Here is a 17,864-nt window from a genome sequence, read left to right on the forward strand (position 1 = left end):
GTAAATAGGCAGAGCCCAAAGTCCAAAGCCTGTAGGACTTCAGTAGTCTGTGCTCCCCCTTCATGGTGCCCCCTTCTTGGAGAATACAGGACCAATTGTAAAGGAGGAAGAGGATCCCATATCTTACATTCAGACTCTGAATCTGAACAACTGCTTTGGCACAGGACAAGTCCAGAAGGAAAATTCTCAGCGAAAAGGCTGTTGACCTTGAGTCATTTTATGAAACAAAACAAAGCAAACATTCTCTGATGTTACCTGAAGAATTGACTTAAAATAAGCTTCATGTCCAAGAACACATCACCTGTCAGAAAAACAAGTGCCATAAAAGGAATTTCACCAGTCAGGTGAAGCAGGCCGGCGCCTGACACACCTTTCCTCCTGGCTGACTCACCCCCAGCAGGGAGCTCAGCCAGAAACAAGGGCAGCTGGCCCTGCTCTGCCTCGCCCAGAGCTTCAGAAAGGTGAATTCCCCCCTTCTCAGGGACCCCTCCCCACCTCTCTGGAATGATCTTGGTTGTTGCACCATGGCCAATGCAAAACATCTCCTCTCAGCACCAAAATTGGAACTTACTCATTGGCCCATCTTTGTCATACAAGAACTAGAGATTTGGGTGTTCCTTTGGGGGTTCATAGACTTACATACTGTCACCATTGAAGAAAGTGAAGTAGTCACCATCAGGGGACATACCAGCCATAAAAGGTCAAGGATGAACCCTGAACCCTGCCCAATCCTGGCTTTTGCTCTTGTCCTACAACAGGCTAAACCATCACCTCAGACTCTTTAGGCATTGACACCAAAATGCAGTTGTGTTTTGTTGATCAGATAAGCCATTGCCCCTGCCCCCAGTAGAGAATAGGCCCAAAAAGGCTGAATATAATTGTTGAGAATGGAGAGATCTTCAATAGGGGAATATAGATGCAAGGGTGAAAGACAAGGTATGATTTTCATGAAGCTAGAACCTGCAAGGCACTGTGCCAAAGCAAACCTCTCCCCTTCCTTCAGTGCATGCCCTGGATGTGGTGAGGGCTAAACTTCTGTTGTCTTTATTGTCAGGCAATATTCTAACTTATGCTCTCATAAATCCATCACATTCTGGAGCTTCAAAGAGAGCAGACATAGATTCCAGACATCCAAAAATGTTCAGAAGATGAAAGCAGCTTAGGTATCATGCAGCCCAGCTGACTCACTTTCACAAATGAGAAAATCCGAGCTTCAAAGAGGTTATGTTGATTGGTCCGGGCAGCACTTATCCAGTAGAATTTTCAGCAGTTTTCACATTAGAAATATTGTGTGTTCCTATTACCCAGTGTGGAAGCCATAGCTTCACATAGCTGTAGAGCATTGCTAATGTGACTAGTGCTACTGAGGAACTAAATTTTTAACTGCACCCTGTTTTCCCTGATTTGGACTTAAATTACTGTGTGTGTCCAGTGACTATCGTGGTGGATTGCATTGGTGTAGAGTCATAGAACTGAAATGCAACATGAATTCTCTGATTCAAATGCTTCTCTTTTCTTGCTCCCCTCCTGCAGAACTCTGGGTCAGGATGAGCTTTCTGTGTGAAGCAGGAGACTTTCAGGGTCAGGTCTTTGTACGTCAATAGTAATGGTCAGGGTTGTCCTGCGAGAAATAGCTAGAAGGATGAAGAAGAGTCTTCTTCCTAGTGTTAGAAAACGTAAACTTCTCCGGGGTGGAGAGAGGATAGAGAGGATAGGGAAATCCATTTATGAAGCCAAAGAGTGGGGTGGTGCTCACATCTGGTTCATGCCCTCAAGTGCTTAGGATTGGCCAGGCCAAAGCTGCGAGCCAGGAACACAATCCAGCTCTCCCATGTGGATGGCAGGGACATAATTGCTTGAGCATCACTTCTGTCTTCCAGGGTCTGAAGTAACAGGAAGTTGGAGTTGCTATCATATCAAGCCCCACTACTCTGATATGGGACATGGGTGTCTTAGCTGGTGGGTCCAAAGCTCGTCTTTCCTTAAGGGAATATTAGCATTCACTGGGGATTAGGTGTGTGCTAGCCGCTGGAGACTATATCTGTTACCTGATACATTAGCTGGTTAGATTCCATGAAGATGAATGATGGGAAGTGCCACATGAGTTCAGAGGAGAGAGATCCAATCACCAGTGCTCAAAGTCCCCCAGCTTCCTTTAACAAATGCTCCATGAAGTGGTGCAGGAAGAAACCCTTGCTCACTAGGACAGTCCTGATGGAGCCTGGGCTCATTCAGCTGCTGCATCTGCCACCTTCAGATCAGACAAGCTTCTTTCTGTGAACATGGATGGCCTGAGACGGTACCAATAGTCATGGCTGGAAGGATGGTCCAAAGGACTGCTTCAGTTTAAAGGTCCAAGTTCTGTAGAGAATAGCTACAGCATTATTCTGGCATCTATGTAATGTAATCTGGCTCCAACCTTTGTGAGAGTCAATGGATTATGCAGACATGGAAAACTTGAGGACAGCTTTTCCAAGGACTGGGTCAGGACTCTTAGCTGCCTCTGTGTGTGTGTGTGTGTGTGTGTGCTTGTGCCAGCATGCATATACTGATGCATCAGAGGAGTAACAATTGTTAAGACATAGGTTTTGTAAAATTGCTATAGAAATTGAATATGACCTAGAGACACAGGCATACACTTAACTAAAACGCAAAGAAAATGAGGTAGCTAAGTTGGCATGGCTTCCAGGATGAGGAAGGTATCACTGTTGCTGAACACAGGCAGAACAAAAAAGTTTCTTGAAAAAGTGGCCCTTGAATTATCCCATCAGATAAATATGGAAGAGAATACTCCAGAGGTAAAAGAAATTAGAAGATCACGGGTAGGAGAACTGAGGGGGAAGGAGGACTAGAAATCTGCCATAGTAGACTGGAACATGGGAGACTTAGATGGGGCAGGAGTAGTGTCAGTCAGCAAGGTGACCTGCTTCTCAGGTCAAGGTTCTTGAACTTCACTCTATGATTAATAGGGAGCCACTGAAGGTGTTGGCACTCCTCAGTAAGCTGAGAAGAGATCAGCTAATCTAGTTTCCAAAGGCTGGGAAGAGCCGAAGCTAGGATTTAGTTGGCATTGAGGACTGGGCATCTGGCACTTGGGAGTAAGAGTGGTGAATTCTTTGACTTCTGAGTTGTGAAGGAAATCTTGGGGGGACAAAGGAGTTCATGAGCTAACAAAACAGGAAGAGTTTGAGAAATGGAGGAGGAGACAGGTGGAGGTAAAGAGGCCCAGGGGAAGGGCAGAAGGGAGAACATCTCACAGCCAAGGGAGGACAAGGTCGAGGGAGCCTGCACCTCCAGATCCTGGGGCTGGCAACTCCTTTCCTAGGCTTACAGTCCTTGAAGCCCAATACAATAAGTAAGCAAAGAAACTAATAAGTGTGGAAGTATGCTGGAAGCTGTGACAGAAGACATTAAGAGGGAGTGACATGTCATTTCAAGGAAGCGACCAGGGATGATTTCTGTTAGCAGGTGTCATTTCAACTGAGATGCACCCATGAGAGGAACTGGTTGAGGCAGAGGAGTGGATGAGCTTCCCAGCAGGGCAAAAGATGCTGAGACAGGGAAGAGTACGGGATGTTGCAGGTGCAGGAGGGTAGCAGGAATGATGGGGGCTGAGAGGCTGGGGAGCAAAAGGGCAGGCAGGGGCCAGAGCATACAGACAGCAGCTGTGAAATTGGGCTTCTCTCACTAAGAGCAAAGGTGCATAGTGTTCAACTGAAAACAGAGCATCTGCAGAGTGAGAATGGACAGTTAATTCCAAGTTCAGCCACCAAGATGGCACTAGAGATCCTCAAGGGAGGGATGGGGCTGAGGTTAGTCTGCAGCATTCGGGGCTTAAGGCATCCTTCTGGGCCCTTTCTTGGAAAAGTTTGGTGGTAAATGGGAGCAAGGAGATAGATAGCACTGGGGATCCTGCCCACAAGATTGCTCATCGAAGATGCTCACGTAGACACAGTCACAAATTGAGGCTGGTGTGCATCACCTTAAGTCCCAAAAGAAAAGTGGAACACCTAGATCCTGTTGCACACCATGCCTAAGGTCCCCCTGGGAGGATGTAGTAGGAAAGTTGGTTTTCCTGTTAGGGGTAAGGAGTGAGACAGGAGCCACTAGAAGGGGCAGTCCCATTTCTGATCAACTGCTGTTGAGGTCCAGGCTTCAGGGATGGGTTAGGAAGCCCCAGGCCTGGGTAGCCAGCTGGGGAAGAGACCTGTGATCCTGACTACCCCTGCACACATTGCAGCTGACACGTGGGTATTGGCAAGTGCACTGTGACTTTAATGATACTAGACAGTGTTCGGTAACACCTCTTGTCAACTGAAATTTTGTGAAAAGCCATGATGCTTTAATAGTTGCCTGCTTCAGGAGAGCTTTGAGCTGAAGGAGGCCAAGAGATGTGGGTTATAAATATAAGGGCAGAGAAGTGGCTGGGGTTGTTATAAATGCCAAATTTTAAAAATAAATTATAAAAGAAGCTTATGAGCATGCTGGACCTACTTAGGGAGAAAAGCTGAGTCAACCCTTTGCCTGCTGCTTTGGGCCCTGGCACTTCCTGGCACTGCAACTGAGGGGACAGCAACAGAGTCCCTAGATGATGGTCTCCAGAGGAGGAATAATCAGGAATTGCCTTCCTTGCTTCTTTGAGTGGAAATCCAGAAAGCAATACACAAGAAGGGTGTGTGTACTCCTGGGAACAATTTCTCAAGCCTTCTGTAACTTGATGTCTTCACCCCCACAGCTGTGAAGAGTGCCTGTGCCTGTGCCTGGCCTAGATCAAACTCTTCACACACTTGGCTGTGGGACTTGACCTCTAGAATTCTTAGCAAAATCTCTTCAGTAGGCTGAACCTCGGCCTACATCCCTGGAGATGGTGATGTTACCTCACACGGAGAGGCATGTGAGATCAGGTTACCATGCATTGTCCCATGTGCCTGGTGTAATGGGAGGTTCCTTACAAGAGCAGATCAGAGAGGAGAAAGTCAGGCGACCATGCAAACTGGCATTGAAGGAAAGCCCTTCTAAGAGAGAGGAAGGGGCCATGAGGCAGAGCACCCAGGCTGTGAGGGAAAGAGCAAGGGAATGAGCTTTCCCCTATAGCATGTAGATAAAAACAGCCCTGACTTGGGCCTGGGGTGATCAGTTTTGACCTTCATAACAGTAAGAGGATAAATTTGCCTTGTGTTAAACCAGTGAGTTTGTGATCCTTTGGGATAGCAACCCCAGAAGTGAATACAGTGTGTCCTCCGTGCCTGTAAGTTCTGCTCGCAGATTCAACCAACGATGGATCAAAAACATTTTCCAAAATATAACTGTATCTGTAAAGATGCGTTCCTTGTCATTGTTTTCTAAACAATGCAGTATAGCAACCACTCACATAACAGTTACATTGTACTAGGTACTAAGCATAATCTAGAGGTGATTTCAGTCCAGGCCAGCCTTGCCAAGGTAGCCATTTGAGGAGTAAATCACCTCATGGAAGATCGCCTTCTGTCCTCTTGCTTCACCTTTCTCTCTTTTTCTCTCTCCTTCTCTTTCTCTTGCTCTGCCTTTTAAGAAAATAAATAAATCCTTAAATAAAAAAGAATTGATCATGGAGACACCGTCAAAACAAGACACAGTCAAGGACAGCGACACCTGTATCCTAGAGAGCAGGTTGTTAGAACTGCAGTCTTGGGCTCCAGCCCAGCTCTACTCCATCAAAATCTGCATTGGAACAAGACTCCCAGAGGAACTGAATGGACACTTTAAGAGGTGTTAAGTTCTTGGACAGTAGTTTTTCCCCCAATAGCTTTACTTTAGGCCAGGACACAGTGGGGAGGTTGGGGAAATGGAGCATCCCCGGGCACCATCCCAGGGTCTCTGAATTGGTAAGGATGCGTTTTCAGCAAATGTCCCAGGGAGCAGTATGCACAGTGCCATCAGGTCAACCAAGTGCTCCCTGTCTGCCTGAATCCTTGCTCTGCCGTGGTGGAATCTGCCTCTCCCATGGTGGTCTGCCCCATCCAGTGTGTTCTCGTCTTCCAGCTGTCTTTTTACCTTATCTCAGCTGAGAACTACACGCTATACCCTGGGGGTGTGGTCCTGGGCACAGCCAGGAAGTGGCCAGAAGTGCTCCTCCAGAAGGAAGGTACACTCATTTTTTATCATATTGTTCATCTCAGCTCCTGCGAAATAGCTTTTGGTTGGTGGGGGAGGGGGCGGGTTAGCCGGGACAGAGCAGAGGCAGCCTGACGTGGAGATGCATAATCCTGCGTAATCCTCTTCTGCTTTTCTGCTTTTCTGCTTTCCAAGGCCTCAAGCAGGGAGTTGGATTGGAAGTGGAGCAGCTGGGACTAGAACTGGCACCTGTATGGGATGCTTGCAGCTGCAGGTAGAGGATTAGCCTATTGAGCTATGGCAAGATTTTATTGATTGATTGATTGGAAAGTCAGATATATAGAAAGGAGGAGAGACAGAGAGGAAGATCTTCCATCTGTTGATTCACTCCCCAAGTGGCCACAATGGCTGGAGCTGAGCCAATCCAAAGCCAGGAGCCTGGAACCTCCTCTGGGTCTCCCACATGGATGCAGGGTCCCAAAGCTTTGGGCTATCCTCAACTGCTTTCCCAGGCCACAAGCAGGGAGCTGAATGGGAAACGGGGCTGCTTGGGTTCGAACTGGTGCCCATATGGGATCCTGATGTGTGCAAGGCAAGGACTTTAGCTGCTAGGCTACCAAGCTAGGCATATTTTTTATTAAAAAAAAAAAAAGATTTACTTAGTTGAAAGCCAGAATCACAAAGAGAGAGAAAGAGTGTGTGTGTGCTAGCTAGCTCTTATCCATTGGTTCACATCCCAATGTACATGACAGCTGGAGCTACTGGAGCTAGGCCAATCCAAAACCAGGTGCCAGAAGCTTCCTCCAGGTCTATACATGGGCCATCCTCCCCTGCTTTTCTAAGCCACTAACAAGGAGCTGGACCTGAAGTAGAGTAGCTGGGATTCAGCCTGGTACCCAGATGAGATGCCAGCACTGAAGGCAGTAGTAGCTTGACCTGCTGTACCACATGTCCAGCCCCTGTCCAGTATTCTTAAAGAGAACCAAAGGTCAAAAAAAGAAAGACAAGCAGAACTCAATCAGACTGTGCATAACAGGATCTTTGCCCAGCTAGAGAATGCTGTCTGGACCCATTCAGGGTGTGCAAAGGCAAGACCAACCAGGGCCCAGCCATAGGATGCAGCTGGGTGAGGGGAGATGAGTAGTGAGTGAGCAGTACAGAAACTAGGAAGGGAACACTAAGATGCACCATTGAATACAAAATCTATGGATATCCTTTGGTTCATTTATTTATGTTTTAGAAATCCAAGGTCCAGAGGAGCAGGAGTTACTGCCCAGGCTCAGCTAAAATGTACCCATAGAAATGGATACTGCAGCTGTGACAACTGCTATGTCTACCCAGAGGGGGAACATTGAGCTTGTATTTGTGTACATAACGTGTGTGTGTGTATGTGTTTCCATGTGTGGGTAAAAAACTGAACAGTTTCCACCCCTATATCTAGTTCTTCCTAGTTGCTAACAACCAGAAGCAGCAACTCTAAAGCACAATGTACCACAGTGACAGAGAGGAACCAAACCAGCAGTGCTTACTGTATACCTGGCCTGTCATTTCACAAGGACATAAATACTTGTATTTTCAGATCCTGAGCATTTCTGAAATTTCAGTAATGATATGTTTCAAGAGCAAGATTCTTGAGTTTGACTGGTTGGTTGTTTAGTAAAATGGCTGTTTTCTTTGGTGGAGGTGACAAGCAGTGGCAGGACCCACATCTTGGTCATCTTGTTCTGCCCTAATCCAAGCCAGAGTGCATCAGAGTTAAGCTTAGCGGGATAAGCAAGGGCTGCTTCTGCCAGCTCCCTGCTCAGTTGTATACAGAGGCTGACCCGTGCCAGCTTTGCTGAAGCCATGTCTGTCATGAGCGACTGCTCTTCTGTGAGGCAGTGGAGCACGAGGCCAGTAACAGAGCCAGGGAGTCCCCTGGAGTCTGCCTCACACAGTAGCACATTGATTGGGTGGACACAGAACCCTTCTGTTCAGCACTGCTCTGTGTCCATGGAAGATGATTTTAGGACTTCTCATGTGCCAGGTACTTTCCATGCATTTTTAAAATTTAATCTCCATAGCAAATAAGTGTTACTGCAATAGGCACCTGCCATTTTACGGATGAGGAAACTGAGGGTTAGAATTTAACTCGTCTGTGGGGTTGGACTTGGAACCTAAGCCTGCCTCTCTTCATGACCCAAGATTTTTAGACACTTAGCTGGGAGCCCATGTCCTAGGTTAGGCACCTAAAGATAAACTGGACTCGCATGATCCCTGTGTATTTGTTGTTTGTAGGTTTGTTTGCTTATCTTTTTAATCAGTGCAGTCATTATCCATGAATGAATCCAAACTGTCATCTCTGGCCAGGGCTTTGTGTCCCACGCAGGGAGGAGCACTAGCCTTCTTTTCTAGTTCAAGTTGGTGGAGGGAAAGATTATTTACCATGAACCAAAGGTTGAAGCAACAATCTAAAATTTAGGGGCTCCACTGGTGAGCCACTAGAAATAAGTGTTTTTGCAGTTCTAACATCTGAAAGGCAGAGTTTTAAACAAGGCAAATCCCATTGTTTTACTGGCTCAGTTGTAAAATCAAAGCTGTGTTCCCACAGGCAAATGGAAAAGTCCAGATCTCCATTCACTGGGTTGAAAACTTCTGGCAAGAACTGACCAAGTGGCCTGGCCTGGCCCTTGGAGGGCAGAAGTCAGAGAGCTACCCAGTCCTCCCCGGAAGCAGGGATCTGTTGCCAGGGTGAGCCTCTTCTTTTCCTCCCCTCTCCCAGCACTGCCTCAGTGCTGTTACAAAGCCAGAGCTGCAGCATCCCATCTTTGTATAAGGACTATCATTGACCTCACATTTACACCATAGGAAAAATTCCAAACTGAATGTTTTTTTCATTTCATACATCTGGGTTTCAAATTGGCTTAAAAGAAGATAAGTCTTCAAATTAATGGAGAAATAAGAATGATGAATTAAAATGGTCCATTCCAATAATTATATGCCAAGGCCTTTTTTCTGCCTGCAAGTTTTTCAGGATTCATGTTAGGTATTTTTTTTAAGGATTTGCTTATTTTTCTTGGAAAGTCAGATTTATAGAGAGAAGGAAAGACAAAAAATCTTCCATCTGTTGGTTCACTCTCCAAGCAGCTGCAACAGTGGGAGCTGAGCCAATCCAAAGCCAGGAGCCTGGAGCTTCTTCCAGGTCTTGCATGTGGGTGCAGGGTCCCAGGCTTTGGGCCATCCTGGACTGCTTTCCCAGATCACAAACAGGGAGCTGGATTGGAAGTGGGGCAGCTGGGATTAGAGCCAGCACCCATAAGGGACCCCAGCGAATGTAAGCTGAGGGTTTTAGCCACTAGGCTACCATGCAGGGTCCTAGGCATGTTTTAATGTCCCAGAAAATTCAGTGATCATCTGAACAGGAGGAAAAACTGTGAAGATTTGAGATGTTTTTTTTCACTGGCTTCAAGGACAAGCTAGATGGTGAAGGTTCTATCCTTGCCTGTTGTACCTGCAATGACTCACAGAGATTGTTCAGAGGCCTGAAGCTGCCAGGGTTCCGCAGCATAAAATTGGGAGGAAGATTAGTACTTACAACATGGATTGCCTTGGATTGCAAAGCCAAGAGACGTGAAGTGGCTCTGAGCCAGCTCTTGCAGTGTGATGTCAGGTGGCTGTTTTTTGAGGTCTCTGGGCCTTTGAATATCGCCTATAAAGACAGGGCAGTGGTTTGATGATATGAGTTGGAAACTGCACAGCCTCTGGTACCTGATCACTCTTTGGGGAGGATTTAAATATTATGAGATAGAGAGAGAAGTCAAATAAAGGAAGCGTGTTGAGCTCCTCAGTGAGCACTCTTATACTGTATCTTCCATTATCTGTTTCATGCTTAGAGGCCAACACACTCTGTTCCTTTATTCTCTTTCACCCTGCTCTTAGGAGCCTTATGTTGTGGGTTGGCACAAGGTCACACTTGATGGTGAAATAAAAGGACTGAAGGGAATTTCCTGTAAATGGCAACAGACTAGCAAATGCCAAAAGAAATGTGTGGCCACTGTCTGATGTACACTCACAGACTCCCACGATGATGCACGTACCCAAGGATCATTTTAACATTCTGTTTACTTTTCAAAACAGAAGGGAGTATTAACCTCCTTGTGAAAGCTGGATTCTGAGGAACACAGGAAGCTGAGGGCCTAGTAAGCTCAAGGGAAGGCCCTTCAGGTTCTAGGGGGTGGGAGCCAACCAGGAGTGCTGAGCGTGGCCCGGCCTCTTGTTACGGTTTGCATGACCTCTTGTAGGGAGAGTAAATGGTGGTTACCAGGACAGGGTGGGTGAGGTGTTACAAGCTGATGCCAAGTGCTTCCAAAACCCCAAACAGTTGTCAAAGTAGAATGACAAGCACTACAAACACAGCTGCTCCCCTCCTACCCACACAGCGTGGCTGCCGTGCCCCTGCACAGCTCTCTGGCAGAGCAGCCAGCCACACTTTGCCCTGGGCACTCCAAGCAGCAAAACACTGTTCTTTCACTCTTCTAGAGCCTGGATGTTTCCCTGAGTAATTCACAGTAGCATAACTGATGAAATTGAGATGAGACCTCCCTACAACTGCAGGCTGCAGGGCCTCCCACCTGGGGAACAGGCCAATGGATCAGAGTGGAGACCTCCGGGTCTCGTTTTGCACCTGTCTGTAGTGTGATTCAGATGCTAAATGAGAGGGTCACCTTGTACACATGCCCTAAGCAAAGAAGTTCATCCTACTTCACTGGTTAAGCAGAAAAAAGGTAGAAGTAGGCAGAATGTGGGATTAGGAGTGAAGACAGTTCGTTAGGTCAACAGCAACCCCATCAAAACTGTATTGGAGGATTCACCTGGTTCAGTTCCACTAATATTTACATCAGTGTTCTGACAGGGACTGCCACAGTCATGGAGACAGAGAGTGGTATGTAGGCAAATGGCAGCACTGTGATTTCAGGAGAACTCTTGTATTTATGGCAGGACATCGGGCAATGGGTGGGACGTGAGGGGAGGAGGCTCTCCCTTAGAGTGGAGCATGTCACTAGGTAGGAAGCAAGGCCAAGTTCAAGTACAACACAGTGGGGTTAGCTGTGGGGTTTGCCATTCTGAAAGATAAAGAGCTGTGCAGGCTGATGACATGGGGAAGAGCATAGGGCAAAGCAGTCAGATCAGGATGTCTTTGGGACAGGGCAGGACATTGGTTGTGACGGGTAGAAGCAGAGAGGGGCAGGAATGAAAAGGCCAAGGGACCATGCCAAGGTGTTTGGACCATCAGCTAGGGGCAACAAGAAGCCAAGGAGTGACACAGCATCCAGTCTGGATTTGAGAAGGCTCGTTTTGGAGCAGGAAGGGATGGAGGTTGGGGAGGAAACCCCTCAGGAGACTGGGCTAGGGAAGGAATCTTGGAAACGTAACACCTCCTGCTTTAAATAACTAAAGGTCCCATGGTCCTCGGGCAAGAGTAAAGGCTCCTTGGCAAACCACACGTCTTTCCTGACCAGCCTTGATTGCCTGTTCTAGTCCTCAGGACTCCAGCTGACCCTGCCACCCATGATACAAGGAATGCCTGCTGTTTTCCTTGCCTATAGTGGCTTTCTTAACCTTCAAATCCCCAGTCATATTGTCCTGTTTCAGGAGGCTTCCTGCATTGCCACTTACCATGCATGTGATAACTCTTCACACAATAGAGGCTTTATGAATTATGAATTGGACTCCATCTTTCTTTATGAAGACTCCTCTTCCAAAATTTCCGAGCTCCTGAGGGCTGTGACTGTGTCCAGACATCTTGGGATTTCCACCATTTAGCTCCATACTTGGCATGCAAATAAATGGTCCTTAGGTAATCAGAACTCTCTCCCCCAACATCTGTGGTACTTGGGGAAAGCATAAAAGTCCCAGTCCACTCCTGTTGGCCCCTAGCCTGACACCTCAGCTCATTCTAGAACACAAGGGAGTCTGCACAAAGGTCTCTGCAGACAATCCAGCACCTATGTCCCCTCCCACAGAAAGCAGCCACCTAGAGGCCACTGTCAAGCCCACACGGGTTCTGTCCACGGATGCAGACTATGTTTGGGATGATGGCTGTGGGCACTTTGGCTCTAGGAGACTTAGGGGCAGGGAATCCATAACCCTGGGCTTGGACTCAGGCCAGAATCAGGGGACGTGGGTCCACAGTGGAAATGCCCTTTGGTCATGTGGTTGGACGTGTGTCCAGAGAAAGGACAGAACTCTCTTCTCAATCCCTCAAATACACGAGAGAGGGAAACTTGTGAGATGAAATGTGGGAGGAGTCGGGCTGCTGCTGCTGGCACAAGCTGCTGGCACAAGCATGCATGAGCGTTTGGAGAAGGAACTCCGCTAAGGGGTTTTGCACACAAGGCAGCTGTCAGCCAAAAGCCGAAGGTAATGGCTTTAAAGGCTGAAGGTCAGTAAGGAGAGACGACAGCAGCTAAGGAAGAAACAGGGTCCGTGGTCAGCAAGGCCAGAGGCTCAGGCAACACGTTCCTAAGTTAATTGGCCCCATGTTCTGTTTGCTTCCTCTCTCTGGGAATGGGGTGATCCACCTGAGGAACTCCTGGCAGGGACAGTGATTGGTCAGTACATGAAAGTCCCACAGGTAAATTCAGTCTATGTGAAACATGGTTCCCCCAATACATAAAAGGCGGCAGATCAGGCATTGAGATGTTCCTCGGCAGAGCCTGCTGCGCTCAAAAAATTCTCTCTCATATCTTTTTCTTGCTAAATGCTCCCAGGACAGGAATTGGGTTGATCCACTGATCCACTCTAACAGAGAGATGATAGAAAAATAGAGTTGGGGATCACTCCATCTCAGTTCGTGGGAGGGAAGGTGGGGAACTAATAGTTCAAGAAGAGCGAACATGAGTGGGAATCAGTTTTGCATTAGAAAAGATAGGTCATTCAAGGGGCAAGTGTGCACCAGTTGGAAGTATGGCATGTAGAGCCCCAGACGGAGGCCGAGTCAGAAAATCAGGATTTGGCAGTCAGTAGCAAGGAAGTGATATTGAAAGCTGTGGGAGTAGCTAAGTTACCCAGGGAGAAGCTCTGATAAGCTGACCCTGGGAGTCTCTGGGAAACAGTGGCCGAAGGGGGTCCATGGAAATCCATTCAGAGAGTGAAGGAGCCTATGGGAACAGCACAACCATCTCCAAAGCAGGGAGCAAACCGTAGCACCCATTGCCAAGGCAGCAACAGCATATTCGTGGGAGCTTGCAGGTTATCTTTGTAAGAGCCACTTAGTGGCGGGCGGTAGAGGGGGACACGTGCTGTGCCTGGGGGCGGATTGTTCTTGAAAACAGAAAGTGAAACTGAGAAAATGTCAAATCAGTTTTTAAAGAAATTTGGGTGCAGAGAGAAAAAGCAAACTTGGGGCTGTACAGGGTTCAGGAATATTTCCTATGCTTTCTGACCACATTTAACTTAAGTATGGAGAAGCCAAAGTATTTATGCTGGAGGGAAAGAGGTGATGAGAGAGGGGTGAAGGTGTAAGGAATAGATGGAAACTCAGTGTAGCAGTGTTCCTGGTGTAGATGGGGCCCCCTCGGAAAGAAGCAAAGGTTGTCAGGTGATTCCCTTGACAAAAATGCCTAAGGTGGCAGGGGAGGAAGGAGGGTGGGGTGGGGGGCCCATGTAGGGTGACGATGCAGCCACAGTGAAGGCCACAGCCAAGTTCTTGGAAGGCTAAAGCTGGGGCAGCATTCCAGGAATATCGAGAAGCAGGAGCCAGGCCTTTGCACCCCCCCATGCCAACCAACCACGGGCTCTGTTCTGCCGAAGCCCTCCATGAAGAAGGCTGGCAGCGAAAGGCTTTTGCCACACCACCGCTTCCGGGAGCCAAAGCCACAAAGGCCTTTCAGCTGGAATGGGGAACCGGGGCCATGTCTCTGTCAGTCAAGTTTCAACCCGTGAAGTACAAGGCACTTGATGTCTAAGAGATTTATGGCATGGAATTGGCTCACATGACTGTGGGAGCTGGCTGAGCAAGTTGAAAATCCACAGGGCAGGCTGGACCTCCTGGGCCTGGGGCCAGAGCTGCTGTCCACACTCAGAATTCCTTATTGGTCAGGGAAGCCTCAGACTCATAGGACGTTTCAGCTGATGAGCCCAGGCCCATCGGGTTGTCTGGAACAATCTCCCTGACTCCAGGTCCATGCAAACACCTGTAACTTGGTCTGAGTGGCTGCTTTGATGTGTTCCCTTCACAGGAAGCAGGGAGCTGCCCTTAGTCGTCCTCACCCCAGCCAGTGTGACCTCTCTGTGCCTCCGTCCAACTCCTCTGCCTCGCCTACCCATCAGCCACCTCAACTATCCAGAAGGACCTAGGGAGCCCTGTCCCCACCACCAGAACTATTTACCCTACAATACCAGATCTTTGCTGACCATCCTCCAAGCTGACTGGAGGGGAGGTGAGGCGATGCTGACCTGTAGGCTGGCTTCTACTGAGAGTCCAACTGGCCAGCTGTGGTGACATCCCACCCTTACTAAACTGGCACAGAGTGATTGTCCTTAGTACCTCTGGGGCCTATGGAATCAGCGGCTGTTGAGTTTAAGAGGTGTCCGTGGTAACGTGCTGCGGGCTGAGACTTGGAGTATAAACAAGCTTGCGGTCTGAGAGTTTGAGTGGTCACTAGATGTCAGGGGATCATGTTCCTCCACCTTGCTCTTTCCTTTCAGAAACTTAGGGTTTTTGTTATGACATCACGAAAGGATAAGTATGCATCACCATCCCCACCTCTCAAACAACTAAAGTGGCAAGCCAGAGTAGGAAAGATCTGTATCCACAGGACAGTTTTCTAAGCTCAAAAGCAACTTCTCATAGTGATGGCCGTGCTGCATGTAGGAGCAAGTTGGTAACGTACGTGCCATCAGCAGCATGCACTGAAGTGAAACCCCTTCTCACCACCTGTAACCCATCTCTTGACTCTTCCCACTGGCCCAGAGAAACCCGCCCTAAGCCTCAAAGTATACAGAAAAAGGGATCATGCAAAATGAGCTCTTAGGGTTTAGGGATCAGGATTTGGGAAGCAAAGAAGGAAACCTAATCTGGGTAATCTCTGGCTTGTTCTTGGTTGTAAGACAATGTTTCCTTAGAGTGCCAAGTTCCCAGATCGGTGGTGGACTCTTGTTTCCTTCCTTCCTTGCATTTTCGAGGAGTCACACACTAACAGACTTTCAAAGCTCCCCTCTTGGCAGCTTTCATACTAACACACAGAAGGTGAAGAGATCCCCTAAGCTGGAACAAGCCCAGAATCCAGGGTAGGTAAGTGGGCATACATGTCTAACATGGTTTTGTTCACTTCACCTTTGAACATCTGCTCTTGTCTGCAAACATTTTTTCTTTGAAGCATTTTGTTTTTGCACTCATAGAGGTCAGCTAATCTCTGTTTCTGTTGATCTTTTCTCCTATATCCCTCTTCCGGTCTCTCTGCGGATGAGTTGATGGTAGATAAGATACGAGATTGACCTTGAACTTGGAGGTGAATGTTCCCAGCTTGATCTGCCAATTTGGCTGTGCTAATAGCTAATGTACAAAACTATACAAAGGGCATGATCCTAATCAACTCCAAGGCATCTGCTTCTGGAGGAATGACGTGTGGGAACAGGGCATCTAAAATAGAAGTCTTAGAGGCTGGATGAGTTGGCCAGTGGATTTACATAACTGGGAGTGCAGACTGCAAAGGACAGTGATCTGCTTGTGTCCGGTTCCTTAGCTGTTGCTGCAGCCAGGAACAACTAGGTTAGACAGTCTGGCTATGCCCTGGCCAGCTTCAAGGATGTCTTCCTTGCACCCCTGCCTAATCTGTTTTCACTTGGAATCTGAGCTGCCTTCAAGAGCTCAGTAGGGGAGAACTTCCCCAGGGGTAGTTGGGACAGGGCTGTGGCCACAGACTTGACTGTCAATGCTCTGTCCACACGTGGACCTGGAGAAGGCATGGACTCGCTCTCGGTGGGCCTCGGTTTCCTCCAGGGTAACCACACATGGACAGCAGCACCCATCTTGCCCTGTCATGCTGACTTCCAAAACTAGCCAGGCTTTGTACAGACTGCAGAAAGATGAATATTCCAAGGACAGCGGAGGGAAGGACATTGCTGTGGAAAGACAAACAGCTTGGGGCACCCACCTTGGGATCCCACCAGAGGCTTCAGTCTGAGCCCATGTTCTTCCAGGTTCAGGGCTAGCAGCCATGCTGAGAAAGTGCAAAAGCGTCTTGCAGAAGCGTGGCTGGACCAACATGGTGCAATGCTGGGAAACTGAGTCTGCCTAGCATCCTGAATTTCTCACTACCATTTGAATTTTTCCTCTTGATCTCCAGCCACCTCACCTTATTGTTAGCCTGAAACAGTGCTAACTAGTTGGATTATTCACCTTGACAATAAATGACTTTGGAAAACTTCGGATAACCTATTTTTCTTTTATCTTTTCTTAAAAATGAATATCTTGGGCTCGGCAGCGTGGCCTAGTGGCTAAAGTCCTTGCCTTTATCCCATATGGCTGCTGGTTCTAATCCCGTCAGCTCCACTTCCTCTCTGTCTCTCCTCCTCTCAGAGTATCTGACTTTGTAATAAAAATAAAATAAATCTTAAAAAAAAAATGAATATCTTCCAGTGCTGAGGAAATGCTGGGCAAACTCAGTGATCTCTGAAAGAAATTCCCAAAGAATTTTGAACAATCGTGACCGCTTCCCAGAGGAGGAGGAAAGCCATGGCCTTGAGGTGCCAGAAGGCACCCTACTCCCTGGGTTTTACATGTGTTAATGAGTGTGAATGTCATTCTCTGAAGTATAGTTGCTGAATCGAGGTCAAGAAAATGGACAGTAGTGCATCTCACTGCAGCCCTGGGCAGGTGCTTTTCCCATCTGCGAAAGAAGCCTTCCGGGTGCTGTGGCCACCTCGACCCAACCTGTTGGGTGATACAGCTGCCCCCAGGGACACAGGGTAAAAGACAAGGTGGGAGGAGGCAGGGCACACACATATATACAGACCATTTCCCTCTTCTCACTGGTGCTTGGAATACAATAGCCTTCGTTCACATGCATATGAATATAGTATCAACGATCGTATTAGCTACCTTTGTAGAGTACCAGTTTTATACTGGGTCCTCTAAGTGTTTTATGTGTATTGATTTCCTGTTCCTCACAACAACCCTTTATGGCTGCTACTATGGTTATGCTATTTTGGAGATGTGGAACATGGGGCACTGAGAGGGGTCATCCAGCAAGCAAAGTGCAGGGTTGGTATTTGCAGACCTGGGAATCTAGGTCCTGCGCCTTGACTCTTCACATCACATGGTATTGCACTTGTTGGAGCATCGGGCATGGCTTTATGATCACACTGTCAAGGATTTCTCAGGGATGTGTATCTGTTTCTGTTATGGAAAATTAAGGAATCCCAGTTGCTCAGGCTGGATGAGAGAGCCTTTTCCACCCAGTGCTGGCTGTACTTTCCATGCTAGATGCAGAGGCGCTGTTCCCTGAGATGCTGTGTGAGTGCAAACGAAGCCAAGAGCCAGAGCAGTAGGCTGTCCACTGTCCATTGCAGGCAACTTGGAGCTATGATTGCTCCTAATTGTCCCCAGGGACCAAAGGATAGGAACAGTTTTTGAACTAGCTTAGTTGGTGGGTAGATAGCTGTCATCTCATACTCGTCTCACATAATCCCATTTTACTGATGATAGTACGGAGGAAGACTGGTTTGCCATGGCTTACCAGAATACTAATGGGGAAAGCCATGTGTCAGTTCCCTTTCTGCCACGTTGC

General features: G+C 47.8%; 1 non-coding gene across 1 annotated transcript; it reads left to right on the top strand.

The window, feature by feature from the left end:
- The first annotated feature begins 16,922 nt into the window (after positions 1-16,922).
- On the top strand, positions 16,923-17,044 carry LOC118758249 (small nucleolar RNA SNORA77). Its single transcript, XR_004995619.2, has one exon. It is a non-coding gene; the product is annotated as a small nucleolar RNA SNORA77 (small nucleolar RNA).
- The last annotated feature ends 820 nt before the right edge of the window (positions 17,045-17,864 follow it).

This window comes from Ochotona princeps, chromosome 23 (assembly GCF_030435755.1).
Source record: "Ochotona princeps isolate mOchPri1 chromosome 23, mOchPri1.hap1, whole genome shotgun sequence".
NCBI classification, from domain to species: domain Eukaryota; kingdom Metazoa; phylum Chordata; class Mammalia; order Lagomorpha; family Ochotonidae; genus Ochotona; species Ochotona princeps.